This window comes from Macaca mulatta, chromosome 5 (assembly GCF_049350105.2).
Source record: "Macaca mulatta isolate MMU2019108-1 chromosome 5, T2T-MMU8v2.0, whole genome shotgun sequence".
NCBI classification, from domain to species: Eukaryota; Metazoa; Chordata; class Mammalia; order Primates; family Cercopithecidae; genus Macaca; species Macaca mulatta.
The window spans coordinates 170,719,567-170,741,016 of record NC_133410.1 but is presented as its reverse complement, the minus strand read 5'-3'; the positions used below and the strand labels follow the sequence as shown (position 1 = coordinate 170,741,016).

The 21,450-nt window shown below is 33.9% G+C and overlaps 1 protein-coding gene across 1 annotated transcript in view; it reads left to right on the top strand.

Moving 5' to 3' along the window:
- The first annotated feature begins 1,778 nt into the window (after window positions 1–1,778).
- FSTL5 (follistatin like 5) overlaps window positions 1,779–21,450 on the top strand; it is an 810,882-nt gene continuing 791,210 nt past the window's right edge. Inside the window, exon 1 of the mRNA XM_015139434.3 lies at window positions 1,779–2,191. The gene's annotated coding sequence lies outside the window, so the exon portion shown is untranslated. The remainder of the gene's footprint in view (window positions 2,192–21,450) is intronic.

Here is a 21,450-nt window from a genome sequence, read left to right as displayed (position 1 = left end):
CTTGACACTTATAAATGTAAAATCAGTAGTTGTCTGAGAAAACAAAAACATTGCAGATTACCCAAAATGTGAAACTTACGGTCAAGGTGTGTTGGAGAAATAGTACTAGGGATTGTACGTTCAGAAAAGAAACGGGCAATTTCTGGAATAAAGCCATAGAGAAAGGTTTATGTGGGTGTGAATCAGAATAAAAAAAATGTTCCTTCCTTCAAGCAAAAATACCATAGTTTTTTTCCTCTGTTATCTTTTATTTTTTAAGTAACTAGAAAGAAGGAGTTTGGGGGTATGGGCCCACAAAGTAAATAGACTTCCTCAAAAAACTTCTTAATATCACAGAAAATAAAATTTATTATTTTTCCTGATGGAGGAATAAACAAGTGTATTCATTTTATTAGAGTCCCTGAAAAGGCTTGTGAGTGGATCCAGTGCTAGATGCTATCAGACTCCTGGAATATGATGACACATATCAGTATGTAGGCATTCTGATGGAAAACGATGTGTGAAATGCTATGACATTTTTTGAGTAAACAATCTTTTTTATTAAACATGTTTTATCCAACTTAAGAAAATTAAGCTTAGTTTTAGATACCCACTTTTCTGTCCAAGTAAGTCATGTTAACTGTAGGTGGGATACATGCATGGAATGTGAATAATCACCCTTCTGGATGATTGATTACTTCAGTTCACTGAAAATGTTTGTTTACAAGTTTAAGCAGTCCGTGGAATTTGGCATGACAGGCCCCCTTTCTCTTGCCTTTAAGGCCGCTAGAGCTTCACTGGGACAAGAAATATCACAAATACTGAGAGAATTGCTAAAGGCTATGTAATGCTTCCAGCATACTCCATCTTTCATAGAACAATTGATATAGTAGACATAATAAATATTGCATAACCTTCAGAATTTTGGCAGTGGAAGTTGAAGCTGAGAACTTTCACTTTTTATTATTTATTTATTTTTTTACTGTGGAATCTCCAAGTCTATACAGTTTGAGGATATATTTAAATCATGATAATGAATAGGGAAGGTTCTGTAGGTTTTATTGGAACGAATATGAAGTATAATATATACTATGGAGCACTCGTAATTCTTTTTGTTTTTATTTTTAAGATTCTGTTTAGAAATGATGGCTAGCGCTGCAAGCTTTCACGTTTCCTCTCGCTGCTCAAGATTTTTTTTTTTTTCTTCCAGGCAAGTTTCTGCAGCAGCGACTCCCTCCAGCGGCTCCGTGAACCGAGGGAAAGGAGTAGGAACACCACATACGTATGCGTTCAAATAACCAAATAGCAGTGAGAGGCAGCAAAGTTTGGCCAGGAAGATCAAAAGGATGGGAGATGTTTTCAAGAACGGTTGAATCGATTCATTCTATTTCTCCGTCTCCTCCCCACCCGCCTCCCACTCGGTCCTTTCCGCGCTCCACTGCCCCCTCTCTCCGCCCCGTCTTCCTTCCAGAGCTGTGCCCGCAGAGATCTTAGAGTGCGCAGAAACGGCAGTCCCAGCGAAGGCAAAGGCTCCAGCACCGCCAAAGCGTTTAATTTCCACTGGACTGGTTGAGAATACATCTTGAAGTCCAAAGATGCCCACGCTGACCTTAAACCTGGATTTTGTAGCCTCGATTGCCGCAGCTGACCCTAGCAGAAGCCCAGTCAAGGGGGCGGCCCCTCACTTCTCGGCGAGTTGATATGCAAAATAGTTACGTCAGATGGTGGGGGCGGGGCACCCCCGGGTTGAGTGGCAGCAGCTCCTGCCTAGGGAGGAGGAGCGAGAATCAGCCTGGTTCAGTGACTGAGACAAACTGGAGGTGAGAGGAGCTGGTACTGTCCACTGTGCTGTCGGTGCTGAAACTGAGACGCGAGCGGACCAGTTGCTCCAGCACCTGGAGGCAACGCCCTCTTGCACCCTCTGTGCCCTGTGGGACCCGCTTCACCAACAGGACCCATATCAACTTGACAAAGGAGTGTGGTATCGGACGTGGGAGAGACTCCTCTGTTTGCCACCTGGGCGCTCATTCAGGCTTGACTTTGGAGATTTCTATAGTTTTAGACGAAACTATTTTATTTATTATTTTTTTCCCAGCTAAGACGATCTTCTTAGTGGTTTTCTTTCTTTCTTTTTTTTTTTTTTTAATTGTGATTTGTATTTCCACAGCGTTTAGGAATCTTTCTGGGGGACTTTTGTGACTGTTAAAATAAGGTAAGAAAAATAATATTGTTATAAATGATTACAAGTGGGGGAGACATAAGGACTGCTACACAAAAATTTAAAAACAAGTTCTGTTTATTTTTACAATTTGAAAACTGGACTTTTGGCAATGATTGCAAAAATATTTTAATAATTACTATTATCATTATTACAAGATCATCTGTTAGTGATTATGCACTAAATTCTAGAGGGGAAGTTGAGAGCTTTGCTTTTTGTGAAGTTAATGTCATTATGTTATATCTTGCTTTATAAATATAAATATTTTAGAGCAATGCTTTCAGCAGGGTTCAAAGGAACCATTCCAGAAAACCCTCCAAATATATTAGCAAATGATATTAAATAAATCAACCAACAAGTTGTTTAGAACAAATATAATCAAATAATTATCTGAATGGACTAATCTCTGGTTAATCAACAATATTATTTCCTATATCTAAAGCATAGATTTCAAAGTGCAGAGCTCTCTTAACATTTTTTGGAAGGGAGGAGGTAGGGATAGAAACATTTATATCATGCTGGGTCCATTTAGATGTGTTGTTATGCAGTAGATCCAAATAAAACTTGTGAAACTCAGTCTCTGAGCATTCCACACCCCAAGGTCATGTGTATTTCCAAGTTGGGGGCTGTTTGTTCTGCTGTTGACTAGCAAATGTCATCCCCTTGCCACCCCCTCAGGTTAGAGGTGGATGTAAATGGGAAGCTCTGATTTAATAATACAGTATTAGCTTGTATTATAGTCACTTGTGCTGTTGGTAATTGAATGGAACTGGGAAGCGTGGGCTGAGAAAATGTCTCACTATTTCAGCAATGTTTAACCTCTTGCATGCTTAACAGAGAGCTTTTCTCTACTTAGAAGATTTTCTTTTGAAGCTATGTTCCTTTTGTCAATTGGCAGTGTGTTCTGAGTGTGTCCAGAGAAATAATTCAGTGTGGAAAACGACCGAACAGTACTTTTCATACTGAGCAATTATTAAATGATAGAAGTTATCTTGTGCTCTTTGCATTTCTTATTACTATTCATAACTTTGACAGGTGTGATGGTTTGCTTGATAAATGGAATTGTGGTCTCTCATTTATGTCATTTAGTGACATTAGATTAAGTATAAATGATGGCTGGAAAAGCATGGGGGTGGGGGATATTTCCTTTACATTCCAGAGAGAGAGAGAGAGAGAGAGAGAGAGAGAGAGTTTAGGTTGCAAAGTAGACGTCCAATATTAATAGGAATGAGTTAAATATAAAGCTGTTTCATACTTAATAAGTATTATTCACTGAAGAGAGCTATGCTTTTCAGCAGGAGTACACTAAGTTAGGCTTAAATATTTGTATATTTTAAAATATCATAAAATTTCTACTCTAGTTGTATTAGAGTTACTAGGATGAAGTTTAGCTTTAGAATGTTATGATTTAAACTAAATCCTCTAGGTAGAGATTTTTCATTGTATTTACTACACAGCCCTACAAGACAGTGATTACCACAAGAAATGCATATTGTTGCAAATACTAGAGGTCAAATGTAAATCTTTTGAAGTTGTTCACATGTTTTACCCTAAACAGATATTCTTTGTAAGATTCACATCAGTCATGTGATCTTAAATTAAATATTCATACAAATTTTGAAAGCCCGGATTGGGTAGAGGGGCAAAAAAGAATATATAAAACACTGAGCTAGGAAGTTTATACAACATAATCTCCTTTAAATACACAAGGAATCATTCTTTCCACTATAAATTATGAAATTTTCTTGTTAAAACTAATTGTATTGATATAAATATTTAGGCTGTGAAATTTCTAACAGAATTACGGCTTATTTTATTTTCAATTTTATTATCTTGAAACATTAACATATATCTTAATTTTATAACTTATTTGAAAGGCAGTACTATATATAAACATTACATTTACTCAAAATGTACCTGAATGTGTCATTGACTTCCATTTGCACAAAGTTTTCCAAGATGTATGTCTTTATTCAAGTATAAACATTTACCTTGAACTGCCAAAATATGGAATTCTTTAAGATGAAATTTAGTGTTTCATCTAACAATAACATAGTTAAACACTGAAGTCAAACTATGCTACTAGCAATAATAACCAAAGGTTGAGTCAATGAGATTGCAAATTTAAAATATTAGAAGCATTTTTTTTTTCTGATTTTTCTACACTTTTAGCTTTTGTATCTTAGTCCTGAAATAAGGTAAAATTAGATTCCCATCATAAGCCCAAATTTAGCATATAGGGGACACTATTTAAATACAGAATAACATTTCCACTGGAACTAATAAAAGTGCCAACTTTGAAGACACATATGAAAGATATTCAAATGTGGTGGCCCTTTATTAAGTCTTTGATCCACAAAGAAATGACCATATTTTGGAGTTATAATGAATTCATGTAAAACGTAAAGGATTATTCAGTAACACAACACTGGATGGCTTGTTAAGACATTAACTCATTTCATTACAGACACACGGCAAATATATGCAGCACTGTTTGCAGAAAAGTGACGAACTTCATAAAGTCTATAGAAAATTATTAAAATAATGTAATTATATATTACATGACATGCTCAGTTTGTCTTTCTTGTTTCTCAACCTCTTAAGGGTCATCAATCAAACTAAAAATTGAGTCAAAAATGAAATTTATAGATAGATTGTTTCTCCTTACAAATAAAATGCATTCCTGTATATGTTTTGTGAGATTTAAGATAAGGGTGAATCAATTTGGAATTTTTATTATCAAGGCTGTATATTGCTTTCTTTCTTTCTTTCTTTCTTTTTTTTCTAGTTACTAAGATGGGCGATAGAGAAATACAAGTCATAATAAATCTGAAATACTCTAAAAAGTTTGAAAAAAATAAAAATACCCTTTTAAATGATATTTAAGAAGTTATTTGCCTAATAATTTATTGATAATTTTCTTTGAATAATGACCATTTAAAAAATAATATTTAAAGCTCATTTATCAATGAGACCCAAAGGCCTTGAATGACATCTTTCCATTAGTTCTTCATATTTGCCCAAAATTGCCATCGTATCTCTTGTATTTTTTAGTACTTTATATATTATGAAGCTCAAAAGACTCTTGTGAACTAATAAGCTAGAAAAAATACTTCCTGTTGTTAGCATTATTCTAAGAGTCAAGTGACCAATTATCCTTTACCAAACAGAGTTAATCACCTTCTGCTTCAACACCTCCAAAGTCTTTGGGGTATAGCCTACTTCAGATTAGCTGTAGAATAGCTTGTAGAAATACCCTAATTTTCCAATTAAATTGGTAACCACACAGCAAAGCAATTGGTCCCTCTGTGTTTTAAATCACCTTAGTATTGAGGAATTGATATTATTATAATGGATGGGACCATGTTTTGATAAACTCAGAGTTCCAATGAGTTTTCTGAAAGAGGATGAATTAAATAATAGTATAAGTATTGAGACAATTAGAGTGTATGAATGTATGTATGTACACACATATTTACACATATATGTATATACACATATATATGTAAATTCTACTTTACAATAAACATGCAAGGGGGATGACCTAGAACATGCAAGTTAAAGACATGCTAGCTAGTACAAAATAATTTAGATAATAAACTGTAATACAATATATAACTTTTAGTGGCAAATTTGGCTTCTAATTATTGTTATTTTTTATTTCGACTAGAATGCTTGTGCACATACCAGTTTTTTTTTTTTTTTTTGGCATTAAAATGACATTTAGAACCTCTCATGCTGATTGGCAAGGCAAGGAACAATTGAAAATGAATATTTGCCAGGAATAAAAAAACAAAATAGATGTGTGCATAATGAAGAGTTTATAGCACCACATTAATTATGAAAAAATATGAGTTCTGATAAAGGATTTGGAAATTACAGTCTATAAAAGTAAAACATCAAGTTTACTTCCTACAAATCTTCAGATAATAAGCCATACACCTCTGTAGAACAGAGCCTGGATATCCCTGCCCATAACATATTTTTATTCCTTGTGTATTAATGTTTTCATGCATAAATGTGGTGAAATAGGAGAACAGCTTCACTCTGAACTTTCTTGGTTTAAAATCAAGTAATTAATATTAATTTAATGTGGCTTTTGGTATCAAATTATACAAATCTGTAAAGCAAAGTGGTTGCTTAGTGAGTTCATTTGCATGTCAATACACAGGATATTATTTCAACTCATAACTAGTTCATTGCACAAGTAACAATTCTAAAGCAAAATATTTTAAAATACTTCTTCATTGAGTAGTGTTTAAATGTATATTGTAATAGAGAAACTTACTTTACTGATGTATTTTCTCTGTGAATATAGCACCAAGGTGGCAATTAAGACATACATACAGTAGCAATTAAAACACACACCTGAACTATATTCCCCAAAGATGATGATGAAATGGAAATAATTTACCTTTTGTAGTTGGACCACTTCCACAAAACATATTAGATATTGCTTTATTGTCTCTGGAGTTATTATTATTTTTAAAATTCCAAAACCCTAAAAGTAAAGGTACTTACATGAAAACACAAATGCCTACCTGCCCTCTGTAGTTACATGCCCCTTTTCTCAAAGCCCCAGTAATTGCTGTGACTCTACTGTCAGACTCTGAGCTGCCTCACTTAGGTTTATGGAATCTGGCCCTTCATATTTCTAAAGAAAAGGAGCCAGTGAGTTGGTGCTAGTAAAAACATTTGTTGCTTCATAATGGAGTGCCTGTTGATATCATTTTGTCTTGGACCCTGGATTTGCTTTTTCATCTGGGAAGAGCAATAAGATAGACATAGATACCATTCAAAGTATTAATAGGTATTCACAATATTTTATTGATATCAGGCCATACACCCACATTAAGTAATGTAACGTTTGCATGACTTTGTAAAGATTGATGTTATTCATTTCTTAATTATTCATATTAATACGAGAAAGCAGAAATTCACATCAAATCTCCATATCACTGTATCCTAAGGTCACGCAACTAGGAATAGGTGAATTAGGGAATCAAACCAAGTTTACATGTTTAGTACCTCTATTTAGGTCAGAAGTCCAACTAGCTATGTCCTTTTCAAAACTCAGCTTTTTTACTATGATAATCTCTTTACTACATGTAAATGCCTCTTATTATTTCCCCAAGACTATTCCTTAATTGTTAGGTCATTGAAATTATTTTATGGCATATATTCTTTAGTATACACACTTTAGAATGCATAATACCAAAGACCTTAAGGAGTTTTTCCTCTGTATTTCATGTTATAAAGATGCTACATTAATTAATCTCATAGAATATTCAAAATATTAGCAGCAGCCAATGTTTTCCTTGGTGCTTCAAACAGCATAGGAAACAATAGAATAGAGTAGATAATGTTTCTTAGGAATTCAAGTTGTTTTTCTTTTTCCCTTAAAAGTCCTACTGGAGATGAAATTCAAATACTTGTTGACATTTAGACCATTTCAAGCAATCAGCTTTTGTCGTATCAACTGCTACTCACACGTAATCCTTCAGATTAGTTAGTTACTAAAGTTTTGAATAGTCCGTGAGGTTAAATCAAGATTAAATAAAATAATCAAAACAAATGACTAGCTTTGAAGCACAATACCAAGGAGGTAATCTAAGGTGGGCTCTTGAAAACTTTGGAAACATTAAATACTTTATTCTATTGTTTCTATCTAATTATATTTGATGTAAAGGGGAGTAGTGGCCACTAGCTGTTGCTCTTCGTTTTCATATGGCATTTAGGGTGACTGAGAAAGAGAAGCGGTGACTGCTGTTTGCAATAATTATAACACAGCTCCCAGGTGAGCCAGAAAGTTGATCAGACTCCCTACTGAATCCCCATTAGACAAGTTTTTGGTTGTCTTTATTAAGTGGATCCCAAAGGAGATAGAAAAGTTTGATTTTCTTAAGAAAGTTTAACTTTAAAGCGGAAAACATATAGGGCCTTTGATTCTATATTTTACATATCGGTTAGCAATAATCAATGTTTCACTTTTGACACGAAGTCTGGCATAAACGTTTTTAATCTTGAAATGTTTACGAGATTGTGTATACTATTCGTGTAACTCATTGTTCCTCATTCTCTGTGGAGCCCTAGGAAGCCCATTCACTCCAGCAGCTACAATTATCATCTCTTCACAGATATCCTCCAAATCTTTAGCTCTGACCCAGATTTGAAGTCCATTAATGTATTTATAAAGGTCTGCTGGACATTTTAACTTTGATTTCATGGTGACAGCACAAACCCCATGAACTCATGATCTCATCCCTGACATGATCCCCTATTCTACTTTTTCTGCCAGTCAGTTAATGACAAATTCTCTTTCAATTTACTTTGGTCTAAAAATTTATAGATGTTTAAAAATTGCATCGTTCTTCCTATACAATATGCAGCAGGTACACAAGTTTTACATCCCTCACTTTATCATGTAGCTTTATCTGATTCTCTACTTTTCTCATCGTATTTACCTTGACTCAGACTGTCCAAACTGAGACAGAATTATTCTGATATTCTTTACACTAGTCTCCTTATTCTTGTTTCTTCCTGCTGTAATAATAACTGAGACAAAATTCTGATAATTCATAATATCCCATGCATAGTCTTAAGCATTTATAAACACAGTTTCATTTTTATATGCACAACACCTTATAAAATAGATATAGGGAAACCATCTTTTAAAAAAAAAAAAAGTTGAATTATTTTTCAACTGTCATTTTAGATCCAGGGGATATATGTGCATATTTGTTACCTGAATATATTCCCTGATGCTGAGGTTTGGGGTATGAGTGATCCCATCACCCAGATACTAAGCATAATATCCAATAATTAGTTTTTCAGCCCTTGCCTCCCTCCCACCACTCCACTCTTGTAGACTCCAGTGTTTGTTATTGTCATCCTTATGTCCATGTGTTTACAATACTTAGCTCCCACTTATAACTGAGAACATGGGATACTTGATTTTCTGTTCCTGGGTTAATTTGCTTCGGATAATGGTCTCCAGCTGCATCCACATTGCTGCACAGGACACGACTGTATCTTTTTTTATGGCTGTGTAGTATTACATGGTGTATGTGTACCACATTTTCTTTATCCAATCTACCATTGATGAACACCTAGGTTGAATCCATGTCTTTGCTATACTGAATGGTGCTGCAATGAGCGTGCAAGTGCATGTATGTTTTTTGTAGAATGATTAATTTTCCTGTGGCTATCTACCCAGCAATTGCATTATTGGGTCAAATGGTATTTCAGTTTTAAGTTCTTTGAGAAATCTCCAAACTGCTTTCTTCAGTGGCTGAAGTAGTCTGTATTCCCACTGATAGCATATAAGACTTCCCTTTTCTCTGCAGCCATACCAGCATCTGTTGTTTTTTGACTTCTTAATCATAACCACTCTGACTGGTGCAAGATGGTGTCTTATTGTGGTTTGATTTGCATGTTTCTGATGGTTTGTGATGTGGAGCATTTTTTTCATGTTTGTATGTCTTCTGAAACCAAATCTTAAGGTATTACTTACAGAGCTGAGACTCAGACCAAGTTTTGTCTGAAGTCAACTGCATGATCAGGTCCTACTCTTTATGTCCTGCTGTTACAGATTTCATATCTTCTCTGGATTTCTCTTGATTAAAATATGCTTTATAATGCCACCGTGTTCAAAAATCATCATTAGATCTCCAATTTTCACATTAAGTTGACACTGCTGCTTTAAAGATTCTTCTAATTGGTTCTACGCACTGCAAGTAGTCAACCTGCTTTCCCATTTTCTGATATGTGAAATGCACGCATACAAAACAAAGATAAGTTAAAATCTAAACCATTACACAGTTCCTTACCTCTGTATAAACACAATGTCCTGTCTGGACTGTTGTACTTTCAAGAATCCCAGTTTAGGTCCCACTCCTCTGCATCCAGTCAAATGTTTTTATAGTTTAAGAGCATATTGTGCTCCCATGTGATTTTCAGAGTTGTTGTAGTTTTTGTTGCAGTAAATGTCATGTCAGTATCACTCTGGAGCTCACCAAAATGTTCATGTTTTTAAAACATATGTATGTTTTCTGTTGTGACATACAAATTATCACAGACTTAGCCATGTAAACATTTATTATCTCCCAGTTTCCATGAACTATGAGTCTGGGTACAGGTTAGCTGACTCCTCTGCTCAGGACCTCACTGTCAAGGTTTCTGCCAGCCCTGGGTTTTTATTTGAGGCTTGGGATTCTCCAAGATCACCTAACAGTTGGCTAGAGTTGTTTCTTTTCAGCTCAGAACTCATGGAGACTTGTTGCTTCAAGGCTGGCACAAGAATTAATCTGACTACTTCTGTTTCTGACCTCTAACCCCGCTTTTAAAGACTCACTCATCCAGTCAGGCCCAGCTAGGGTAATTTCCCTTCTGATATACATTTAATTACATCTTAAAATCCCTTCCTTTTTGTCATATAATGTGACCACAAGAGCAATAGCACATTACCTTTGCCATGGTCTATTGGTCAAAAGCAAGTTATAGGTCCCGCCTACACACAAGGTGAGGTGATTGTACAAGAGTGTGTGTCACTGGGATTCAGGAAGCATTCTGCCTACTGTACCTGGTTGAAGTTTTACTTAAACCTTAGTCTTTATTGCTTGAATGCCACTGGGCTCTTCTTTCTAACCCTAAATTTATCATCTAAACTATGTAGTAGACAGTCTGGAGTTGCTTTTAGATTTGTTAATGTGTCATAGGCTCTTCTTCCTAATTAATCCTTTTATAGGAAGAAGCCTAGAAACTTCTTCTGTGTGTAAAAAAAACCTGCATAGTTTACGATTACTTCATATATATATAAATTAATTGATCCTCATTGGATTTTACTCTCTTTTTATGCTTGCATTTATTACATAATGCTTTGTACATTTTGAACTATAATAGATCTATGATGATGGATTTGGTTAATGTTTTTTGATATTAGAGTTTGGTCGTCTGCTGTGTTTTCTCATTTTTAACTTTGGTCTCTGACTAATTGAGAACCACACAAAGGATATTTTATTATGACCTTACTGCATGCAACATGAACTATTTTCATGCAAATCAGAAACTTGTATTTAATATTATATTTATGCTCCTTTACAGATAATATAGTAATTACATAGAACGTGAACATGACATTTTACACTTGCTATTTAGGAAAAGTGTAAGAAATATACTTTAGATTCACTTTAAAAGAAAAACTTCAACATGTGAAAAAAATGCCATGTTCAAAAGATCTTCAAAAAAGATTTATGTGCTATGGATCATTTTTTCTTGTTTATGCGTCTAAAGATTAGTAAATTATTGGGCAATTGCTTTTACTAACATTAATTGTACAGAAAAAAGCCATTTCACTTATATCTTTTATATACAATTAAAACAATTTTATCTTGACAAAAACTAAAGACAACTAACTAGTAGGTAAATTCAATTTTTCATTCTTTTATAAACAATACTTTAAAAAATATTATTAAGATAATAGCTATTTTGGCTGGATGCAGTGGCTCAAGCCTGTAATCCCAGCATTTTGGGAGGCTGAGGCTGGTGTATCACCTAAGGTCAGGAGTTCAAGACGAGCCTGGCCAACATGGTGAAACCCCATCTCTACTAAAAATACAAAAAATTAGCTGGGCATGGTGGCAGGTGCCTGTAATCCCAGCTACTTGGGAGACTCAAACAGGAGAATCACTTGAACCCAGGAGGTAGTGGTTGTGATGAGCTGAGATCATGCTACTGCACTCAGCCTGTGCAACAAGAGTGAAATTCCATCTAAAAAAAGTTATAGTTATTTTAAGAGAAATAAATTAATTCAATAAATATATTAAATACCTACTATGTTTCAGGTACCCTTTCAGGTACTGGGGTTGAGTAGCAATAAGAGAGAGAGTACCTGCCCTACCCTCTCTGTGACAGGGTAGACAATAAGCAAAGTAATAAGGCCAAAGTATAATATAATGTCTGGTGTTGATAAGTGTTCAGGTAAAAAGTAAAACAGGTAAAGTATTACTAAGGGACAAGAGTACTACCTAAGATAGGAATTATCATAGGTTCCAACTTCATGCCATTCTGAGGAACTCAATAAGTAGTTTCTGATTAAAGTTAATATTCCTTATCATTCTAAAAAGTGTGAATGTTTTTATCCATAATTATAATGGAGAAAACATGATATCAGTAAGCCCCGGGGACTTTAAGAAAGAGCTTATCATCCAGTAAGAAGTCAGTACATTTAGGGTGGAAGAATGTTGAATACTGGAACATCTACTCACAAAATAGAACTTCATGATTATCAAGTATTGATTTGATATAATACCTTAAAATCCTCTTGAATGAACTTCAATTTGTTAAATTCTATTCAGTCTTAAATGTCAAATTCTTGGCAAAAACCAGAAGGCACATATCATGAAAAAAGTAATTACCTTTTGTGGTTTGCTTGTTAATGAAAATTAGCTTTCATTTTTGTTTGGCACTACAATGTATTTGAAATATGTTAATTCGGTTACTTTTTTTTCTTTCCACTTTTAAACATACTAGACAGAGCATGTTGCAACTAAATTCTGGGACATAAATCTAATTTCTGAGTATAAATTTAGACCCTTTTAGCACTGTGCACTTTATTTGTTCAGAACTTCACATTTTTTCATAGAAAATTTAAGTTCTCTAAAATGTATGTTCCTTTAAGGCAATGATTGAGTGAGCTGGTATTTATGTCAATGATTCATTATCCCAGACACTATGGCATTATTAGGGAAAGATAAATGCTTAGAATGCTTTTTGGGTTTGTGCACATGCTTGAAAAACTACAGTGATTGTTTGTTATTATGAAATTGCATTCTTTATTCAAATAGTGTGACATCATGGGACCATGTAGGAAAAAAAGCAAAAGAAAATAATAGTAATAAAAATACATCTATACATTTAGAAAATAAATGCAAAAATTATATGCACAATATCTCAATCCTTTGGCAGAATATCAAGAGTTAGTGCGCTTACAAAGAAAATAAGACTTGAAAGAAGTGCATGAATTGTGCCAAAGATTTTCCTGAATTATTTCCTCAGTGAGATTTCTCATAGAGCTATAATTAATAGGAGTAAAAATAATTAAAAACTGAAGAGAAAGTTTCTAGAAAATGCTTTGCATTTAAATTCCACTTATTTACAATTCATGACAACAACAATTTCAAATTAATACCCTCTGCAACTGTTTATTTTCTTTTAGCCAGTGCCTTATTTCTCTACATGTCCTGAGGCCTGAGAAAGTCGAAGGGCTTTCATTCAGTTTGTTTCCCTGTCTGTGCACAAGTAGTACAATTTAATTGATAATGTCTGTAGTAAGACTGTGTGCCCAGCTGTGAAAACTGCTCCGGATGCTACTCTACTGGACTTCTAGTTAATTATACATGTTTTGCTGAACATCTCGGTTAAGCTAAACTAAAAATCAGTAGAGGGAGCTCAAGAAGGCATTAAGAATATTCTGATTCTGGCCTTCTAGTGCCACTTTGTTTTGTCCCAAAAATAGTCTTCAGGTAGAGCAAATAAAGGTATTTTTAAATGCAAAATAACTTTTTGAAGTTGCAAAATTTGGAATTGTTTAAATATTTGAAGAAGTCACACAGTTTCTCTTGAAATTGCTGTGTCCTATTTATTACTGGCCTTAAATGGATTTGATTTATAAATGGTTAGGACACTATGGAAACCCTGCTGTGTGATACTCAGGCTTTTACTGCCCCAGTTTTTAGATCTTAACACTGTGCTCTTGATCTAGAAAATAGAATATGACAAGATGCCGAGTATACAAGAGGCTTCTGTAAAGCACCAGCAGGCTTAAATTAATCTGTGATAGTTATTAGAATATGGCAGGTCATATCCTAAATTTTTTCTGTTTAGCTCAACTACAATGAACTTAAACATCCCATTTTGTTTTATTTCAGAACTTTTCAAACTTTTAAAACTGGCACAAAGTTAGAGCATATCAGTCTTCAGCAACTGTTAAACAGACAGCATGTTTTCAGTTAGCAACTTCATACCAAGGACCATGTCCCATATTTATATACCTTACATATTTGAAAATAAAAACTATCTCAAGTTATTTTGATTGGGATGTTGCTACATGATTTTTAAACATCCTGCTCAAAATATAAAACGGCTAATTTAAAAACTTTTTCCAATTGATTTTTTTTCTTTTTTCTTTTTATCAGAAAGAAAGAGTATCATATATGCCCTAATGATTCAGTTGAAAACCTCCATTGGAGCATTCTGGAAAAAGAAACAAAACTGTATTTCTAATGATTTAACATAGCTTCATGTGATAGTGTTATTCATTCCTGATTTCATACTAAATTAATTGATTTCTCTATAATGGCATTTTTGTAATTAGTTGATTTTTCCTATATGAAATTTAAGTTTAATAGTAGCACATGTGATTTATTGAGAACACATTAAAGCCAAATTTTAGTAAAATTTGCTGTTATTTGGCATGCAGTGTTTATGTAAATGTCTAGTGATCCACAAACTTTTGAAATGTATATTTGAAATTCAATTATGCTTTTATTTCTATAACATTTCCCCAGAAGTTGAATTGCTTGGTAAAATCACATGATCACTTTTAAGTAAAAGGAATAGGCATTGTCATATTATTTTCTATGATGATTACATCAATACATTCAGACTAGAAATGGTTGAAATATTATTTAACCATAGAGTTTGGTACCTTAATTTTGTTAAGAGTAAACATGCACTCTGGATTTTTATTTACATTTGCTTATTAGTGAATGTATTGTCTTAATGATTTTTTATGGTAGTAATTCTTCTATTGTAACATTTCTTTATGTCTTTGAACATTAACTTAAAAGAATCTCAACTCGATTGTACAGAGTCAATGAAACTAGATGCCATAGAATAATAATAATTGTTTACTGAACAATTATTGTGTCTCAGACACATTTCTAGACACTATTCATTTATTTTGATAAAACTTTAGAAGAGCTTTTAAGGTAGAACCAAGCTGACATCAAGGTTTTTGGGAGGTACAGCCCATACTGTCTCAGACAGGAAGCACACATGTTTCTCTCTGGTTCAAAAGGCCCCAATGATCTCTGTCTTATATTAAGAACTCTGTGGCTTTACTGTTATATGTTCCATGTAAACTGATTTTTCCTCCATGTCTAAAGTCTTCCTTTAAACACATTAGGCCCAGTGTGTCTTTCTAGGAAGCACTTGGCCTTCTCAAGTATGTAATATTTCTTCAAAATAACTTATCTCTTAAATATCTAGGATTCCAAACAAAATATATTATTCTGATATAATCCTGATTAGCCAATATTCTTTAAGAAGTTCTAAACTGTTAGCAAAAACCAAAAGCACCACTAATTAAAAATTTCCTTAATTTAGAGGAAAAATAAAACAAATTTTATTAATGTGGTTATGTATCTGTTTTTCATTCAAGTCTTACCACTAAATAGAGGAATAGTCAAACTTCTATTTCAGGCATACTCCACATGTTTTATCTTACTAACAGATGTCAAACTGAACATAGTATTGAAACTAAGTTACAAAGTAAGTGAAATCATAAGGTAGCATTTCTACCAGGAACAAAAATATTTTTCAGAAGCCTGTTATATACATATATATACATATACAGATACACACACATATACATATACACACATATACTTATACACACATATATACATACACACACATATGCATATACACACACAGATACAAATATATAGACAAATTGAAACTACATTGACTTTTTTATTTTTTATTTTTTGAGAGACAGGGTCTTACTCTGTCACCCAGGCTGGAGTGCCGTGGCATGATCACAGCTCACTGCAGCCTCCACCTACTGGGCTCTAGTGATGCTTGGGGGTGCTGATCCACATTAGCCCTTCAAGTAGCTGGAACCACAGAGATGCAACAACACACAGAGCTAATTTTTTTTTTTTTTTTAATTTTAGATTTCTTTGTAGAGATGGGGGTCTCTCTATGTTGCCCATGCTGTTCTTGAACTCTAGCCACCACAACTGGCTAATTTTTTTTTTTAATATTTTTATATTTTGGAGAGATGGTTGGTGGGGGGTGGGGGGCAGTCTCTCTATGTTGCCCAGGGTGATCTCGAACTCCTGACTCAGCCTGGATTACAGGCTTGAGCCATCGAAGTGCTGGGATTACAGGCATGAGCCAACGCACCCAGCACACATAGACTTTTAGTGGGAAGAATCTTTTGTATGGGTTTCATTTCAATTACTCAACATTTCCAGATTTGTTGATAATTCTAAACAGATAACATACAGACACTTTGGTTTTGGGAGTGTTTTCAAAATAATTTTTGAATATTAGAACTCCGTGGGCCACAGAGCCATGATCACATGGTAAATGACACACACATACAAAAGATTTTGGTTTTGAGCTTGCAGTATTTTTCCTCAAACAAGTTTGGCTAGAGTAATCTCACATCGTTTTATTTGATTGCTTGGCTTGTTTTATGTATATTCCTTTCAGGCTGCCTACTAAGTCTGGTGTTTCTGAAGAGTTTACCCATTGAAATCACTATAGCACTTAAAATTCATTTAGAATTATAGATGCTGCATTCATTGAAAAATGGTTTGATTGATCACTTCTTATTGCAATACAGGTTAATAATGCCTGACTCAGAAAATACAAAGTATAGTAATAAATCACATGCACTTTGGAACATTTCATATCATATTTAGAAGGCATTATAAAATAATGTTACATGTGCAAGATTAACACAATAATCTTTTTGAGGATATGAACTACAAAGATGATAATTTATTATTGACAGTGGACACTCTAATCATGTTTATTTTGAAAACCGATTTTTATAACGTATAAATGTATATATACATCACCTTTAAAACTTTTAATTAAATCAATAGGTGTTTTTAGACCTATTAATATGCAGATAAGTACATTTTCAATAAAGCATTATGTTGATATATTAAAATTTGAGGACCCACTGGAATCACAAATACATTAGACATAATGATTGAAAATGCATTAAAGGTCAAATTCAAGACATAGAAGGAATTTAGGGTGACACAACAATTATCGCACTAGAAAATATGAATAGTGCATTTTCTTCTCAGTTTATTTTGGATTGTGTTCAGCGATTTTTTCAATGACAGACTAGTTGAGATATTCAGAAGGAAGATTTGGTCAACCAGTTTGGAATCATCTAATTTATTCACCAACTCACCTAATATGGGAAGGTTCAAATAGCTTCAATGTTAATGTATTTAGTTATTAGTTGGAGATATGAAATTTCACTAAATATTGACTAGTGATCTGCCAGATTCAAGGTAAATCAGATTGCGGCTTAAGTAAAGGTGGGTTGGTTGGCTAGGTATAAATGTCTTTCATTTACCTGAGTAATCTTCATATTTCAAACTTTGTTTTTTTGGAGGTGGAGTTTCACTCTTGTTGCCCAGGCTGGAGTGCAATGGCGCAATCTCAGTTCACTGCAACCTCTGTCTCCTGGGTTCAAGTGATTCTCCTGCCTCACCCTCCCGAGTAGCTGGGATTACAGGCAACTGCCACCACGCCCAGTTAATTTTTTGTATTTTTAGTACAGACGAGGTTTCACCAACGTCTGATCTCGAACTCCTGACCTCGTGATCCACCCACCTCGGCCACCCAAAGTGCTGGGATTACAGGCATGAGCCACTGCTCCTGCCCCAAACATTAATTTTATAGATACAAATGAATAATAAGTAGAAAAACTAAGGAAACAATTCAAACAATAAAAAATGTTTCCGGAAAGTCTCTTCAAAGAAAAGACAGTAAGCTGATCTCAAGGAGAACTGTAACCTACAGAGTATACAAAAATGTGACTTTTATGAGGATTTATCACTCTATTTTGTATTTTCTTATAGCAATAGAGTGATTGTATAATTCTGTACTACAAATAAATCTTACAGCTTTTGTTATTGGCCATACTTTAAAAAATCAAGCATGAAAGAACAATTGTAGATTTAAAATCTGCCTTTTGCCTGTTGTAAAGACAGCTTCTTGTGAAATTCTTCTTAATGTTGAACTTGTTTGACATTTTTTTGAAAAGCAGTATTTTTACGTTAAGTTAGGGAATGTTAACTAAAGAGAAATAGGAACTAAACTTAGAAACTAATTCCCAGATAAGAATATTTATAAAATTTTGAAGGAAATAAAAATAAGAAAACAAGTGAAATCATAGTTAAGAAGAGCCTACAGAAACATGATAACTAAATTTCATGTTATGTCCTGAATGGGATCTTCAGAAACAAAAGGATGTTAGGGCCAGGCGCGGTGGCTCATGCTTGTAATCTCAGTGCTTTGCGGGGCCAAGGTGGGCAGATCACTTGAGGTCAGGAGTTCAAGACCAGCCTGGCCAACATGGTGAAACCTCGTCTCTATTAAAATACAAAAATTAGCTGGGCATGATGGCATATGCCTGTAGTCCCTGCTACTTGGGAGGGTGAGGCAGGAAAATCACTTGAACTTGGGAGGTGGAGGTTGCAGTGAGTCAATATCCCACACGGCATACCTGGGCAACAGAGCAAGACTCTGTCTCACACACACAAAAGAGAGAGAGAGAGACAGAAAGAAAGAAAGAAAGAAAGAAAGAAAGAAAGAAAGAAAGAAAGAAAGAAAAGAAAGAAGACATTAGGTAAACACAGAAACTCAGAATAAGGTGTGCCTCAGTTAATAATAAGGTATTAGCATTGGCTTATTAGTTGTGACAAATGTATCCTACTAATATGAGATATTAACAATAGGAGATACTAGTTGTTGGCTATATGATAACTGATATATAGTATATGTACCATCTTTGCAACTTTTCTGTAAATCTAAAACTATTATAAAATTTAAAAAATGAGTGAGATATAAAAGCATGTTATACAAAGGCTTTTTTAGCTATAGATACAGTGATAAGTCAGTACGGTATTAAGGAATTTACTCTAGAGAGGAAATTCTATATTTGATCCTTCTGTTAGAATAGATTCACTCCAAAGTGACATGGGTATTTCAGTTAAAAGGGAAATATTCTTCAGATGGATAGACAGATAGATGCATAGATTCACAGATAGATATATAAATACATACATATGGATGTTATATTTATAAAGATATCTCCATTCAAGTGTTAGAAAGAAAACAACACTGGGTGCTTAATAGGTGAAGCTTTAGGTTCCACAAAAATCACTATTATTTCCTTTATTATCATGCATATAAATAAGAAATGATCAAAATAGGAATCTTTTAGTTATAAAAAATCAAAATCTTAACTAGTATTATGAAACTGTGAGATATTTTTGGTCTATCTCCTCCTAAGTAAAAATATTGTATAAACTACTATTTCATGATCTGGTCACAGAGATTAAGTGAAACACATTCCCACTTAAACAAATCACTTTTTCAAAAAAAGTTTAGGAAATTCAAAATAGTCTCACCACTGGCCTTGAAGAATCATCATACACATCAGGATAGTCTAAGCTTTACCACATTAAACTTCCTAAAGTTTGGTAGCAATTATTAATACTCACCAATGTTTTTGATTCTTTAAACTAAGCATATGGAAATGCTATCCTTTCTAATTATTCCAGTGTTAGGTATGGCCATGCGACTTGTTTGTTCAGTAAAAGAATCGAAAAGACAGAGAGTATTTAAGAGCTGATGCATGATTTTCTGTTTGTTTCCCTTATTATGGCATATCCTCATGTCCATGTTGAGATAGGGCTGTCATGAGATAGGCTACTCTTCATCACTTTGTTTTTAATAACTTCATGGAAAGATTTTTCCTTGCCAACCTTCAGTGCATATGTAGGGAAAGCGAGAAATACACTTTTAGGCCCCTGAGATTTGGGAACTGCTTGTTGTATAAAATAGAAAATTATCACTATAAATATTTTATGGAAACCTCTTTAAACTTACATTTTGTAGATATTTTGAAAATAGAATTGTATTTGTATCATACCTGTCAGTAACATCCCACTGACACTTTGTGTGTTTTTAGATATATATTTTGATTCTTATTTCTTAACGCTCATCATGTTGAGATAATTTAGATATTTCCTTTTCACTACTTAAAAAATAAATTCTCATATTTTATGTGTTTATGGCTATCTTTATGCATAAACATATGCATGCCTATAGAGATTTATATTTGTGTATGTGTGTGTGTACTGGTAATAAATATGTGTGTATTCAGCATGCTATTGTAAAATGTGGAAACTAGTTTTTTTTTTAATTTAGGGGGGAGTCTCACTTCTTAATTTGCCACCTACAGGAATAATTTTATGTGAATGTTTACCATTTAAAAGCAGTTTTACATTAGACAGCATATGTTTTTATAAAAATTTACATAAGAAAATTCCAAACAAAAAACAAATTTAAAAAATTTAATGAACCACATTATAATTATATGTATACACCATATTTCACCTAATTCTCTTTGCTCTTCTGTGTTGGTATCTTACTGTAATATGTATTCACTTTTTTATGGATCATTATATTTGTCTAATCAATTTTTCAAAAGAACCATGACATTCTTGATGTTTACAACCTCATCACCAAGAAGCACTGCTTTTGTATTTGGTGTCATCACGCAGAGCTGACAAGGTGGTTTAAAATAGTAAGTTGAGTTTGATTCCATACTAATCACACACTCGGTATTTGAGCGATTGCATGCACCATAGCATACTCTGACATGTTTGACTGTAGTGAATGGAAAGAAGCTCAAATAGTAACTTAGAAATAAATTTCCATTTGGAATAGCCGTGAACGAGAAGAGTTCAAATTAAATCCTCTTAGTGCATTAAAATGCAAATATAAGAAGGCAATCCAATTGAGTTACATCGATAATAGAACATATAACACAAATGGAAATTCCTCCCAAATAATTAAGTTATAGCTATATAAATCACTGATGTGTGCATTTGAATTTTGTTCCTTGCATGCATCCTTGAAAGTTCACTAACTTTGGATCACATTAGAATATGCTTTGTTTATCTCCCGCAGACCAGTCTCTAGGCAAGCTCTTTTCTCCACCGAGGCCAATGAAGGCTCTTCCCTGTTCTTCACAGCATTTGCTGTGCTACAACTAAAGCTTTAGGCTCTGACAGCAGGTTTTGCTTTAGACATAATTATGGAAGCTCTTTAATTGGGCCATCACCCTGGGAGGTTCAATGTTGAGCTTTTTCAGTAAATAATTCTGGCTCTAAAATATGCATAATCATGAGAACAATAATGTTTGT